The following is a 14,289-nucleotide window of genomic DNA, read 5'->3' as shown; positions in this document are numbered from 1 at the left end:
AGTCTTTCATGTATACTTCAGGCAGACTTTTTCAGGTAACATGTCTGAAAGTGTTTTTCTTCTTTCAGAGATAAATGAAATCTTTTAATCTTTTCTCCCTGGCATGTAGCTCTTACTTGCATATACCATTATAAAATTCATATTCTCTATTGAACCAACATAAAAGGCAGTCATTTCTTACTTGTTTCTGTGCTTCCTTGGACATTTATGACACAACAGCGTCTTCCAAACCTGAAACCTCTCCCCTCAGGAGGCTGCCACACTTCACAGAAAAGTGGAGTTTCTGGAATGAGAAACAATTGTGCGACTAGCTGAAACGTACAGGCATGTTAAGATGAATGGTAAATTCTTATTGGATGCCCTTAAGATTGATGTCACTGTGGAGGATATTAATATAGATCATATCTGGAACTATAAACTGGAACTATAAACTTGCATCTAGTCATAGCCTGGTTTCCTTTGCCTTTTGTCCATAAATATCTTCTGTTCAGTGAGCTTGATGACTTGAGGTGTATCTTTTCATAATTGAGGTACTATTTATGCTGTGCTCCTTTTAGCTGACAATGAACTGCCAAAGCTATAGTCCCCAAAAGGAACTAAATATAGCAGTAGGGATGATAACTTATCGGAGTGGCTGAACATGAAGTGTTCAAATCATTTCTCAATTATAATATATTTAAATGCAATCCTATATCAACCCAAATGATGACAAATCATGGAGCTATAATTTATGTTCACTAATTTAGAACCATACGTTTAAGCAAATTCATCTACAGTAAGGGTTCTACTTAAAATAATCTCCCACAAAAGGCCGATCAACTAAATAATAATGTGCAGAGGTTACACCACAGAGGCATGAAGCATTGGTTCATTACTTACACAAACAGAGAATTTGCAGAGATGGAAAAATGATTACTACTCAATGGAATTCTTTTATTTCATTAGCTTAAGGTACTATTAAACATTATTTTATAAGTAGTAATTTGCCAGATGCTTTTATGGGAACAGTTGATTTGTTGCTTATTTTGAGCACTGATTTTATGTCCTTTTAAAGATGAGAACAACTTTTAAAGTAAGGCATATATTGAAGAAATTTTAAAACATGTTTGATAATTATATAATTATTTTATTTTTATCTTTTCTTGTGCATTTAAAATATTAGGTTACTGTGGGGATGATGTATAATTGAAATTAAACTAGAAAACTTAAAATATGAAATAAAAATTGTCAGTTAAGGTTTTTGTAAATTTTCTAATTCCACTTCTTTTTTCTTTTCAAAGAAGTAATATTTGTTGTAGAAAATAGTTCTGTTAAGTTAGTTTATTGATACGAGTATGTAAAATTTCAAAAACTCTGCCCTTTCACTAAAGAATTTATAATAATTTGTATAAAAATGCAAGATTTCAAGTGTACTTATATGATTATTTAATCTTTAAGATAGGAATAAGATGAATCATCCAAACTTCCATGCAATGGGTATGTTTTCCACATTCTTGCAGTTCATATATATGTATACATATTATATATATTTAATTATGGAAATAAAGATGTTTAATATTAATTTTACTGTGAACAAAGCATAAAGAGGTGAGAGATTTATAAATAGTTTGGTCAATGATCTTTGAGAGATTGATAACTGATTAAAAAGACCATCTGTGATTGAGAACTTTGTCTTTTCAGTTTTTAGGATGATTAACAGGCACCTAGGGTGCTTGCTAAAAAATACGGAAATCCCTGTATCTCAGCTTATTTTCTAAAATGAAAAGTTTCTAATCAAAATAGGGAAAGCAGTCCATGAACAAAGCCATGATGGAGTGGAGAGATTGTGAGAAAGTGAAGAAGAATAAAAATGTATAAATGTTGACAAGTGGAAAATGTTAATAGGTAGAAGATGTTAACAAGTGGAAGAGTATTAAATGAGGATGGAAACACAATTGAAGATTGCCTGCTTCTTCTCCTGGACTCCACCCCATGATAAAAATTTCTTAGAAATTAGTAATGTAATGAAAACTATTACTGTCTTTCAGGAAGAAGAGGGGAAGTGTGGTGGGTGGTGTGTTGGGGGTTCCTTAGACCTGTGGACCCCAACCCCAGGCCATGGACCCATACCAGTCTGTGGCCTGTTAGGAACTGGGCCACACAGCAGGAGGTGAGGGGTGGGCTAGCTAAGAGAAGCTTCATCTGTATTTACAGCGGCTTCCATTGCTCACATCACTGCATAAGCTCCGCCTCCTGTCAGATCAGCGGAGGCATTAGATTCTCATAGGAGCACAAACTCTACTGTAAACAGTGCATGTGAGGGATCCAGGTTGCACGCTCCTTATGAGAATCTAATACCTGATGATCTTAGGCGGAGCTGAGGTCACAGTGATACTAGTGCTGGGGACTGGCTGCAAGTACAGACTATCATTAGCAGAGAGATTTGGCTGCACAATAAATGTAATGCGCTTGAATCATCCTGAAACCATCTCCCCATCCCCAGTCTGTGGAAAAATTGTCTCCCATGAAACCGGTCCCTGGTGCCAAAAAGGTTGGGGGGCACTTCCTTAGACCACTCTCAGGCTCAATGATTCACTAGAAGGAAGACTCAAAAAAGCTGTTATATTCACAGTTATAGGTTATTACAGCAAAAAGATGCAGATTAAAACCAGGAAAAGAAGAAGGCCGACAGGGTGGAGTCCAGAAGACACCAAGTACAAGCTCAAAAGCTCCCTGTAGTCCTCTCCCAAGGAATGGCACAGACATTGGGAGAATGGTACTAAATTCTCCCAGCAACAATCTGTGACAATATGAACAATATGTTGCTAACCAGGGAAGCTCACCCATACCTTGGGACCCAGGGCTTTTAATAGGGTCAGTCATGAAGACTTGCAGCATCTGCCTGCCTGACCTTAGCTACTTAGATTAAGGCCCCAGAGGTCAAACTGATACAAGGCCTTAAACATATAAAAGCACTCTTATAAGGCACTATATTCCAAGGGCTCAGAAGTTATCTCCTGGGAGCTGGTCAAATGCCAGTCCTTTCTTTGGAATAAGCCGGGATTGAGTAACCCAGGCTTACTTAGTTAATATTTTACCGCATAGATGGTATTATCCCAAGGGGATAATCAGATCATAATCGAGCCTGCCAGCCTTTAACAAACATACTGAATATCCTAAAACTATTTTTCATGTGGCAGTGATGGGTAAGGCTGAAACAAAGCAAGCAAGCATATGTATTGCTTCCGAATCACTGGGGGGAAAATATTTCAAAATTGAAGTTTCATAAAGGTCTCTTCATGGTATTTTGTGTTTGGAAAAAGGAAAAAACACATGAAAAGCTCATGAGACTGACAGGAGTATGAAAAACATTTGGGTTTCTGGATGCCTTAAACTTCCACAATGGTCAGTTGTGACATATAACAGAAGATGTCTCAGACTAATGAATATTTATGATAGGAGACCAATAGTCAGATCAAGAGGACTTTAAACTGAAATAAGAAAAGGTGAATATATTGTACACAGAAGGAACCTAAATCATTCTTCCTCCAGTATCTGCCTGGCTAAGCCTTTATCCCCTTGAGTCTTTTCTCAGATCTCACCTTCTCAATGACGTCTATGTTGACCACTTATACAGGCTGAACACTATCAAATCACTGTTTTGGTAAGTCAAAAACAATTTCATATGGTTCAACCTAATACAGGACTACAGTGTGCAACAATTCCTCCCAAACCCCATTGGTGTTCTCATTTCCCACTTACCTATAAACTTTTTAAAAATTATTTTTCCGTAGTATTTAACCCCATCTGAAATATTATAAAATTAAAATTCATTGTATTTATTATTTACCTTCAGTCTCATTTCTGCTACAAAGATACATAGGCTAGAGATCTATTTTTATTTAATTTATAGATGTGTTCTAAACACTTGGAAAAATGCCTGGTACAAAGTTACTAAATTACTATTTGATGAAAGGATGAATGAACAGATAGTATAACTTAGAAAGTAATAAACGAGGCATTCGATCATCTGCTTAATATCAGAGATAGTTTGGAATCAATTCTTAGATGTTCTACATCAGATGTTCACCTAATTGCTAAGAGCAAAACTTTATAGTCAGGTAAAGGTTTGGGATTCCATCTCTGCATTTAACTAGCTCAGTAAATGTTGGGCATTTTTTACAATTTCTCTAAACTGCAGTTCATTCATCTTTACAGCAGGAACAATAATACTTTCCTACAGTGCTGTTGTATAAAACATAACTTTTTCTCTTCTACCTTAAAGACTGCATGAAAAATGACTTTATATCAAAAAGAAGGCCTTTTACAGTAAATAGCAATAAAAATCAATAGGTTGAGTATGGGTATAAGACAGAAGTATAGCAATAGGAAGTTATATAATTGTCCAAACATGATAAGTAATAAGGGTCAATGAATATAAAATATATCAAGAAGGAGGGAACTGAGTAATGCAAAAGATGATTCCACTGAGATTCTAAATGCTCCTTGCAAGTGACAGAAATGAAATAAAGATAAATATATGAAAATTTTTGCATCGGGAATATATTATAAAAATTTACCCAATGTAAGACGAAAGTGATCTGATTTAAGAGCAATTCTGGTGGGAAAGAGTACATGCCTATATGATTTGAAAGATCTAAAAATCAAAGCCAATTTTAGTTGTCACCATGATTTTGAACTGGTCTGCCACCATAATAAGATTTCTTTTTGTTTTGTATTGTTTTGATGTATCACATCTCCCTTTTAGAGAAGCTCTTTTTGTATCTTAGTGAAAGTTAGGCTCACTTCTAGGAATCAGCCAGGATGTGGAAAAAATATTTAGGTTTGGATCATTGATCCTAGGTGGAATTTTGAATCTTGAAAGAGGGGTACACGACAGTTCTCTTTGTTCTTTTCCATGTTGTAGGCCTGGCTGTCAGCCTGTTTCTAATTCTTGGACTCCCCAATATTCCTTTCATGTATAAAACAGTTTCTGTCACTTACCATTAACAACCTTGAGTATGTGATGTGATTAGTTTTATATGTAGGACCTTGGGCTGAGGAGTTACAAGGACATGAGACAGGCAAACCAATATAAATTAATCTGGATGCTACATTTTAAGAACAGCATTGGTTCCTGAAAAAAGTTACTGATCATTCTGGACTTGAGTTTTTATCAATATGATTGAGCAAATAGAAAACCCTCCCACTATAAAATACGTAGATAAAATATAACAGCTAGAAAAAATATGACAACATCCTCTCAAATGCTGAGCTTATAAGAATATATGTGCTATGATCTGAAAGTTTAAGTTCCTCTCAAAATGCATATGCTGAAATCTTAACCCCCAAAGTGATGGAATTAAGAGGTAGAGTCTTTGGAGAGGGAATTTGGCTATGAGATCAAAGCCCTTATGAATGGGATTAGTGCTCTTATAAAAGAGGCCCCAAAGAGTTGTCTTGCCCCTCACACCATGTGAGAAGTTGGCAGTCTGCAACCCAGAAGACAGCCCTCACCAGAACATAACAACGGTGGCAACCTGATCTTGGACTCCTCAGCTTCCAGACTGTGAGAAATAAATTTCTGTTGTTCTTAAGTTACCCAGTTTACAATATTTTGTTATAGCAGCTGGAATAGACTAAGAAGTAGGCAAACTCTACAGTAACTGAAAAGAGAGACATAGCTCAAAACTCTGAGTAGTTCAACTGCACTTAAGTTGTGATTTACCTGGAGGTGTTTTTATTCTTAGTAACCAAAAGGCTTTTCTTTTAATGGACTCTTGTTGAAAGGGAATTGGTGTGGGGGGATCCATGTAGGAGCTGGAACTGACAAACTTGGGACCATTAAATGGCTATAACCTCATGAAAGTGTGGAAAGAAGAAGAAAAATCTACCAAACTACAAAAAGAGATTAAGATAACTTAGCTGTTTTGGCTTGAGCTCTGGATGGGAAAAAATGCCTCTCCTAAAGATTTCTAACCACAGATATGCCCTTCATGCCAGCTATATGGTTCAAATCCATGCTTCCTTTGTAGTCCTAACAATTTCTAAATTAGTAATTAACATAAGAGGTCTCAGGTTAGTAGAACATGATGATGCTTGGCAGAAGAAATTTTCTCTTGAAAAATGCTCTATCTACTTAGAATGCACATAATGCCATGGATCAAGTCTGAGTACTCCAAACTTACAAACAACAGTATTAGATCACCAGGATTTTCAGATAATGGAATTATATAATAAGGATACGAAATAAATATCCTTAACATGTTAAAATCTAAAATAACAGAATGAACACTACCACTGTTTTTAAAAGAACAGACATATTTGAGGGGGCAAAAAAGAAAAAGTCTTGTAAAAATGTGATAATTTAAATTAAAAATTCAGTGGATAGATTTCATAGCAGATTGGACAAAGTTGAATATATGTTTAGCAAACTGAAAGAAGGACTGAAGTAATAACTAGCTGTCCAACACAGAGAGACAGTGCAATGAAAAATATGAAAGTGAGGAGCAAAAAATGACAGGAAAAGTGTGCTTAATTAGAACTTAATATGAATGCAAAAGGAGAGAATGAGAAGGGGGCAATATCTGATGACATAATAACTGATTATTTTCCAGATTTGTTCAAGATCAAGAATCCTCTGGTTCAAAGTCAGAGTAAGTCCGGAGTAGGCAAAACATACATAAATCCACAGTGAACTAACTTGCTTTTCTGCCTGTTTTAAAGCTTCTTCATGGTCTGCCTTCACCATACCTAGCCAGTCATATTTCATATGAGTAATAATATGCACACATAGCTCTTATTATGAAAATTTGCTTGTTCTTCAACATATATCATTGTTAGTCTTTGCTATAAATTTACTTCTTTTAATTAGTATGAAATGCTTTTCTCCTTTTCCTCTACTTGTCAAAATCTTATTTATTCATCAAATCTCATCTTTTTCACAGACCCTCTTTTGGTTATTCTCACCACACTGATTTTTTTTTTCTTGAGCTTCTGTTACACTTAATATTTTGCACCTGATTCATTCATTCATTCATGATATTTATTGAGAGTCTGCTATGTACTGGCTAGGTACTAGGTCCAGAAATAAATTAGATAGAAACACCCCCTCACCTTAAAAGCATTCAGCCAAAATGGCAGTACAATAATTAAAATACAGCGATAAACAACAAGATGTGAAATGAACACATATTGGTATAGGGTCTGGGAGGTAATCAAGTATATCGGTTAGTGAAGGTTTCTTGGGGGAATTAATACCTCTGCTTATACATGAAGATCAAGTAGAAATTATACAGGCTCAGATATGAGAGTAGGGTAGAAAACTATAGAAGAAAGATTCAGGCACTGGGACTACCACATTTTTAAGCTTATTGGCTTAAGAGTACACAAAGTTCTCAGGACTAAAGGGGTGTTTGGGGTGGTTATAGTGTAGAGTGTAGGACGGGGAATGGAGAGAGGGAAATCTATAGTGATGCGCTAGGTAGGGTGCAGATCTAGATGGGCCATATAAGCCACCTTAAGAAATTTGAAATTTGTCCTAAAGACATTGGAGAGTCATTGAAGAATGCAACAAATGATGGCTATATTATTGGATTAGAATGGTCAATTTCATTACCATGGAAGGGATCAGTTCAGAGGATACTACAATGCTTTAGACAGAAGCTGGTGGGGACTTCCAGTGCCATAGTAGTGGGGATAGCAAGTCCTGGACAAATTTACCAGACATTTGGAATAGTTGGTCACTTTTCTCTGATGTTTACCTATGCATTAGTTTTGTGCCTCCAGTTAAATTATGAGTTATTTAACAGCAAAGACCATGTCTTATTTTTCTTTTCTATCTTCCAAAACTTCCAAGTCATCAGTAGCAGGGAATCATAAATATCTGTAGATCAAATGAGCCTTTGGATGGAATCATTCAGTCACTGAGAATTTGTAAAGAGACAGCAGAGGATCCAGCACCAAATTCTTCATAGTCCGGTTTTCAGAGTGGTACTAAAATGGAACTCTGATGCAGAGTACTCAGATATTACCTCCTTAGAGTGACCAGAGTGAGCTATAAACCTGGTGATGAAGAAGGAACCAGTAGTTACAGCAGTAATATCTACTCTAGGGCAGGAAGTCAATGCCAGTGACAAATTGCCAATACATGACAATTTAAAATCCAATAAGTGAAGTTAACAAAGTTGCTTTATAGCTCTGTAGACTCATGGGTAGGGCTGGAAGCCATTTTCATCCTGTGTCATCAGGTTGGCTGTCTTGTGGGCAATATAAATAGCAACCTGGCAAGGAATCAGGATATCGCTTTTGAAAATAAATGATAAGAGTGTATTCAGGCTATGTCTGTATGTTCAATGGAGCAAAAATTAGAAATGGATAAATCTGATCATCCCTTTGAAGGGAGACGCAGCAGGGACTGAATGAAATCGAGTGCTTTTTTTAAGGATGAGAAACCTATCTCCTCATACAAAAAATTCCTCTCTTCAATTTGGTGAAGTGGTAAACATAATTCCTTCTGAAATCCAACAACTATCTTATTTCTTCACTTTTCTTTGGATAATTGCTCACCATGAAGCTAAATACAATCTATACTTTATTGTGTGTGAAATATAAGAAGTCCAAAAAATGTTTTCCTGTGACAACTAATTGCCAGTTTTTAAAATAAAGATAAACTTAAGTATGAGGATCTTTCAACATTAAAAAGTGCTTTATTTAGTATATGTTCAATATTAAAAATATACTTTTTCGGGTAAGATGTGTTCATAAAGCAAGCTGGAGCTGAAGAGTATTATATAGAGACATGACAAACTATATAGTGGCATAACAATTTATCTCCCAACAAACTTATCAAACTTTTCATAATACTTTGTATTATGAAATACAAAATGTGTGTTTCATAAAAATAGTATTTATTGAGTACATACAAATTCAAGTTTTTTGTTAGACATCTTATTTAATTATTTGATACAACAAAATTATGTAAGAGGTGCTATTATTATTCACATCATATAGGTAAGAAACAAATACACAGAAGGTTAAGAAACAAACATGGAATTTTAATCCAGGTCTCAGAATCTAGAACTATCTATGTCTCATAAAAGCAGAGAGTAGAATGCTGGTTACCAGGGCCTAGGAGCAGTGGAGAGGGCGAGGGGTTGAGAAAATGTTGATCAAAGGATACAAAATTTCACTTAAGGGAAATCAGTTCAAGAGATCTGTTTCACAACATGGTGGCTAGAGATAATAGCTATGTATTGTATACTTAACAATTGTGAAGAGAGTACATTTTAAGTGTTCTGGCAAAAAATAAATATGTGAGGTAATGCATATATTAATTAGTTTGTTTAGCTATTCCATAATGTGTACATATTTCAAAGCATGTTGTACATCATAAATATATATAATTTTTATTTGTGAATTAAAAAATAATAAAGTAAAATCTAGAACTGATACTTCTAAACACACTACTTACAATAATAATTATTGCCTTCAAAGAAAGGAATTCCAGTTACATTTTCCACCAAGTTTGTTGGCAAACACTATGCTCCTCATTTTCCACCAATGAGAAAAATAAATATTATTGGACAGTATCACATAATCTGTTATGATGGCCAAATAAAATTATTTTTGTCCAGCTCTTAGGAATATTTGGTGTAAAGCTCATATTTGCCCAGATGATGTGATATTCACTCCCTTGTTTTTCTGAAATTATTTAGGCCTTATGGTTTTTGGGGGTTCCATTGGCCTGCCCATCCCCCAGCAGCTGTAGGTCATTCCACTAATGGGCTGCACCTGCAAGCTTCTCTGGGCCAATCCCTTGAGCACTTACAATGAAAATATTTCCCTGACACTCAAACTATAGAATTCTTTGCTTTCTACCTACCCACGCCTGCCCTCAACCTGTTTTCTTCTGTAATTGTTTTTCTGACTCTCTGTCTCCAAATACATCTAGAATTTTGTTATCATAAAGTTGCTGCTCTTAATTCTGCAATTTGACTCTCTCTAAACGTGTCCTACTTCTACATTGCCCTCGCCCTCTTCCCCAGAGAGGCACTGAGCTGATGATAAAGGCTTCCTTCTCCCTAGAAGGTAAATGAGAATATAGTGTGCATGGGCAAAAAGAGAAGACTTTCAATTTATTACTAAATGTTGCTACACTTATAATAATATACCATTGAAGCTCTTGTGATTTTTTGGAATAAGATCAAATTCTCTGAATATAACTATAACCTTTTTTATCTTCCTTTATGTTATTTTATAACTAGCCAATTAGTATTGCTAACAATTCATAAAAACATCGTGTATGGTGATGGTGGGCATTCTTGCCTGATGTCTTTAATGGGAACGTTTCTTAATGAGTGTGTGTATGTTTATGTTTATGTGTGTTTAGCATACTGATTCCTATTTTATTATAAGTTTTAACAGAATGAACGTTAAATTTTATAAAACACTATTTTAAATTTTGGTGGAGATAAATCTACACCCCTAAACTCATTATAAACATTTTTCAGTATTGAATCATCTCAGCATCTCAAGGTTGAATCCTATTTATAGTTCTCTTTAAAAGCTCCTGGATTAACGTGACTAATATTTCAGTCAGAGTTTTCATCTTGATATTAGTAAGTGATCTTTGTTCATATGTTGAAGGTAAAAAAGTTGATCTCATAGAAGTAGAGACTAGAATAGTAGTTACTAGAGGCTGGGAAGAGGGTGAGAGGGGAGAGATTGGTCTATATGTACAAAGTTGCAGCTTAAGAGGAGGAATAAGTTCTAATGTTCTGTAGCGCTGTAGGGTGACTAGTTAACAATAATTTACTGTATATTTTCAAATAGCTAGAAGAGAGGATTTTGAATGTTCCCAGCACGAAGAAATGATAGCAATAAATGTTTGAGGTCATGGATATGCTAATTACCCTAATTTGATCTGTCCGATTCTAAATCAAAAGTGTGTTTTATTATATCTCAACAAAAAGCAGTGCAATTAATCAAAGTGTGTGCCTAAACTATCCACACAGTTTCGCCATCTTAACAGTAGCTTGTTTATGTCAGCAATGAAGAAGCCTGGAGAACAAGCGGCAATGAAATCAGGAAAGGCATTTTTCACAGCTTTTTGAGAGTTGAATATTTTCCTTGCAAGAAGCAGTACAAAGCCTGAAAGAAGTGGTAGTCAGTTGGTGCAAGGTCTGGTGAATACGGTGGATGACAGAAAATTTCCAAGTCCAGCTTCTGTAATTTGAGCACCATTGTTTTTGCAGCATGTGGTCTTGCAAGAGGATTGTCCTGTCTCTATTGACCAATCTCAGCTGCTTAATCACAAGCATCCTCATCGTTTCATCCAACTGGGGACTGTGTTTTGGCACTTCATCTTTCTTTATTCAACCATTGTGCCACATGCCTGCAATTGCCAAAAAGAATACATTTCTTATCACACATAACAATATAGTGTAGAAGTGGTTCGCCTATACGTCCTAACAGCAAAGAAAGGCAAACTTCCAGACAATTCCTCTTCTGATGCTCATTTAATTCATGCTGAAACCATCTATCTAGCTTCTTTACCATTCCATTTTGTTTCTAATGGTCCAATATTGTTGGAATAGTAACATCAAACCTTGCTGCTAATGCATGCATAAGTTGAGATGGATTCACTTCCACTACAGTTTTCAGCTTATCATTGTCAACTTTGGTCTCAGGTCCCCCACATGGCTTATTTTCAAGATTAAAATCACCAGAACTGAACTTCTCAAACCATCAACGTACTGTGTGTTCAATAGTCACATCCTTTCCAAACACTTTGTTGATATTTCGAGCTGTCTGCACTGTGTTGGTTCCACGACGGAACTCATATTTGAAAATAACACAAATTTTTGACTTATCCAGGTTTTCACAAAAATTGCTCTAAAAAACTTTGAAAGACAATCACAAGCCAAAATGTGCATTTGAAAGACTGAGGATGTACCTTCACGATAAACATAAAACAAGAAGTGTCGAAGTGAAATGTCAGAGATATCAACTGTCAAACTTAGTATCAATACTTAAGGAAATCAGACTTTTCATACCTAATAACCTAATACATGTACCAAAATATCACACTGTACTCCACAAATATGTACAATTGTTGTGTATCAATTAAAAGTACTCCAATAAAAAATTGAGCTTGGCTTATATTTTCTTTCTTTGTTCTTTTCTTTTTATTTTTAGAGTATGTTTATTATAGTTCAGCATCACAGTATCCTGACTTTGTAGAAAGATCAGGGAAGGCTTTCCTTTTAAATTATTGTTTAAAAAGATTAATTGTGTAGGTCAGCTTAAATAGCATAGCAATTGTCATTATCCGGCTCCTAAAGATTTGATACATTTCATTTGTGAATACTCACAGCCTCATAACTTTGAGAGAGGCAGCTCTTTGACCACATTTTCAATTACTTTCTTGGTGACTGTATAATCTTTTGCTATCTTCTGAGATAAATCCAGCAATCTACATTTCCCTTTAAAATAATCAATGCCATCTAACCTTCATGTATTTTAATTTAGCATTTATTTATCTTTGTGCATCTGGCTGTAATCAGTACGTACAGCATTTACTTTTATCCTTCACCTTTCCATGCTTTTGACCCACTTCCTGTACAAATCTGTGTGGCTTTTTCTTTAACGCTATATTCAAACACAGATATGGGAAATGAGGTCCAGGCCCTGCCTTATCCACTCATTCAGAACTGTTTTGTTCAAGGAAGGGATTGTTTGTTTGGTACTTTAAGGCTATGCCATGTACATCCTCTACTGTTAAAAAGCTATGTCTTTTTTTCCTATAATCTCCCTTGATTTGATTCAAATTTTCTCTCATTTTTATATTTTCAGGGTTGGGGTTGTAGTTCTTTTCCTTTCCTTCATTGGTTTTACTACTTTTATTTTTATTTCACTTTGGGAGTGGGAGCTGAAATAGAAATGTCTTTCTTTGTTTCATTTTAACGAAATCCATGCCATCATATTTTCTTTATAGCAACATCATTACCTAAGCAAAAATTAAGTGCTATATTTGCCTTCTTCCTAACTCTTCCATCTTCATTTTGAATTAAAATCAGTTAATAATCACTGAAGTTTTCTATGTATGAGTTGTTTATTTAAATACTGTGTGGGCATCAAGTTTAATATATCCTCCCATCCCTTGCCTCCCTAGTGTCCCACTCTCGTCGTCAAGAAGTTTACCTTGTAGAATTATCTACATTGGCGCAAATTATGATAAAAGAGGACCAAATGGATGTACAAACAACATGCAGAAAGCTTGGGGTATGGGGAATGAAAGAGGTAGTGCAAAAATGAGATATTCTTTAAAAGATATGCCACATGTCAACAGGTGGTAAGGACATGCTCACTGATGGAAAGAGCTGGCACAGAGATAGGGAAAAGAAGAACATCACTGAACATATCTGGTCACCTAGAGCAACCATAGGGAAGGAGGGGATGAGGCAAGTATGGTGACAAGGAGTATAAAGAAAAATAATCTTGACATAGCCTGCTTCTTTAAGAAACTGAGTGGTAGCTTGAAGAAAATAAATTTCACATCGTATCGATTCCCTCATTTCATCTCATCTTTCCTTAAAATATCAAAGCTAGTCTTTCCTTTTCCTCTCCACCGTTACTGTCACCAACAAAAACAATAAAAATCAGGCTAGCATATCTATTGAAGTCTCAGTATATGCTAGGCACTCAGCATATATTTTATCTTCATATCTTATTAATGTCTCATTTGATGTCTCATAATAACAATGCTATACAGGGGGTATTTTTATATTTATTTTTCATTTGAGGAAGTTGAGACACAAAAAGGTGAAAGAACTTGGCAGAGTTGCAGGTGAAGTAACTAAGTTCCCTCTGATGTGAATCTGGGTAGTCTATCTATAAAGAAAGCATTTTTATTGACTGCACAATTATAACTCCACCTTGATCCAAGGTGACATGTTTTTAAAATATTATTTTCTGATTATAATGCAACTGATTGCCATTGGAGAAAATTTAGGAAAAGCTAATGAGTGCACACACACCAACAAAACCATAATTCAACTAATTTTTTAAGGTCTTAAATAAAAATTCCCCTTCTTTCCTCTAATCAACTTTTCAGGGCTATTGTAATAACTGTAAGGAATCTTTTGCTCCAGCATATAGTTACATGCACAAATACACCCAGCTTATTTTATTGATGAATAATATGTTTTTGATATATTTTCAAGTTAGTAGATTTACTTCACTATTTAAAAATTTTCTAAAATATTTTATTTTTGGACCTACAATTACCTTATTGATAGATATTTTGAT

The sequence above is a fragment of the Lemur catta genome, chromosome 5 (genome assembly GCF_020740605.2).
Source record: "Lemur catta isolate mLemCat1 chromosome 5, mLemCat1.pri, whole genome shotgun sequence".
Taxonomy (NCBI): Eukaryota; Metazoa; Chordata; class Mammalia; order Primates; family Lemuridae; genus Lemur; species Lemur catta.
Note: the sequence above shows the minus strand (reverse complement) of the source record.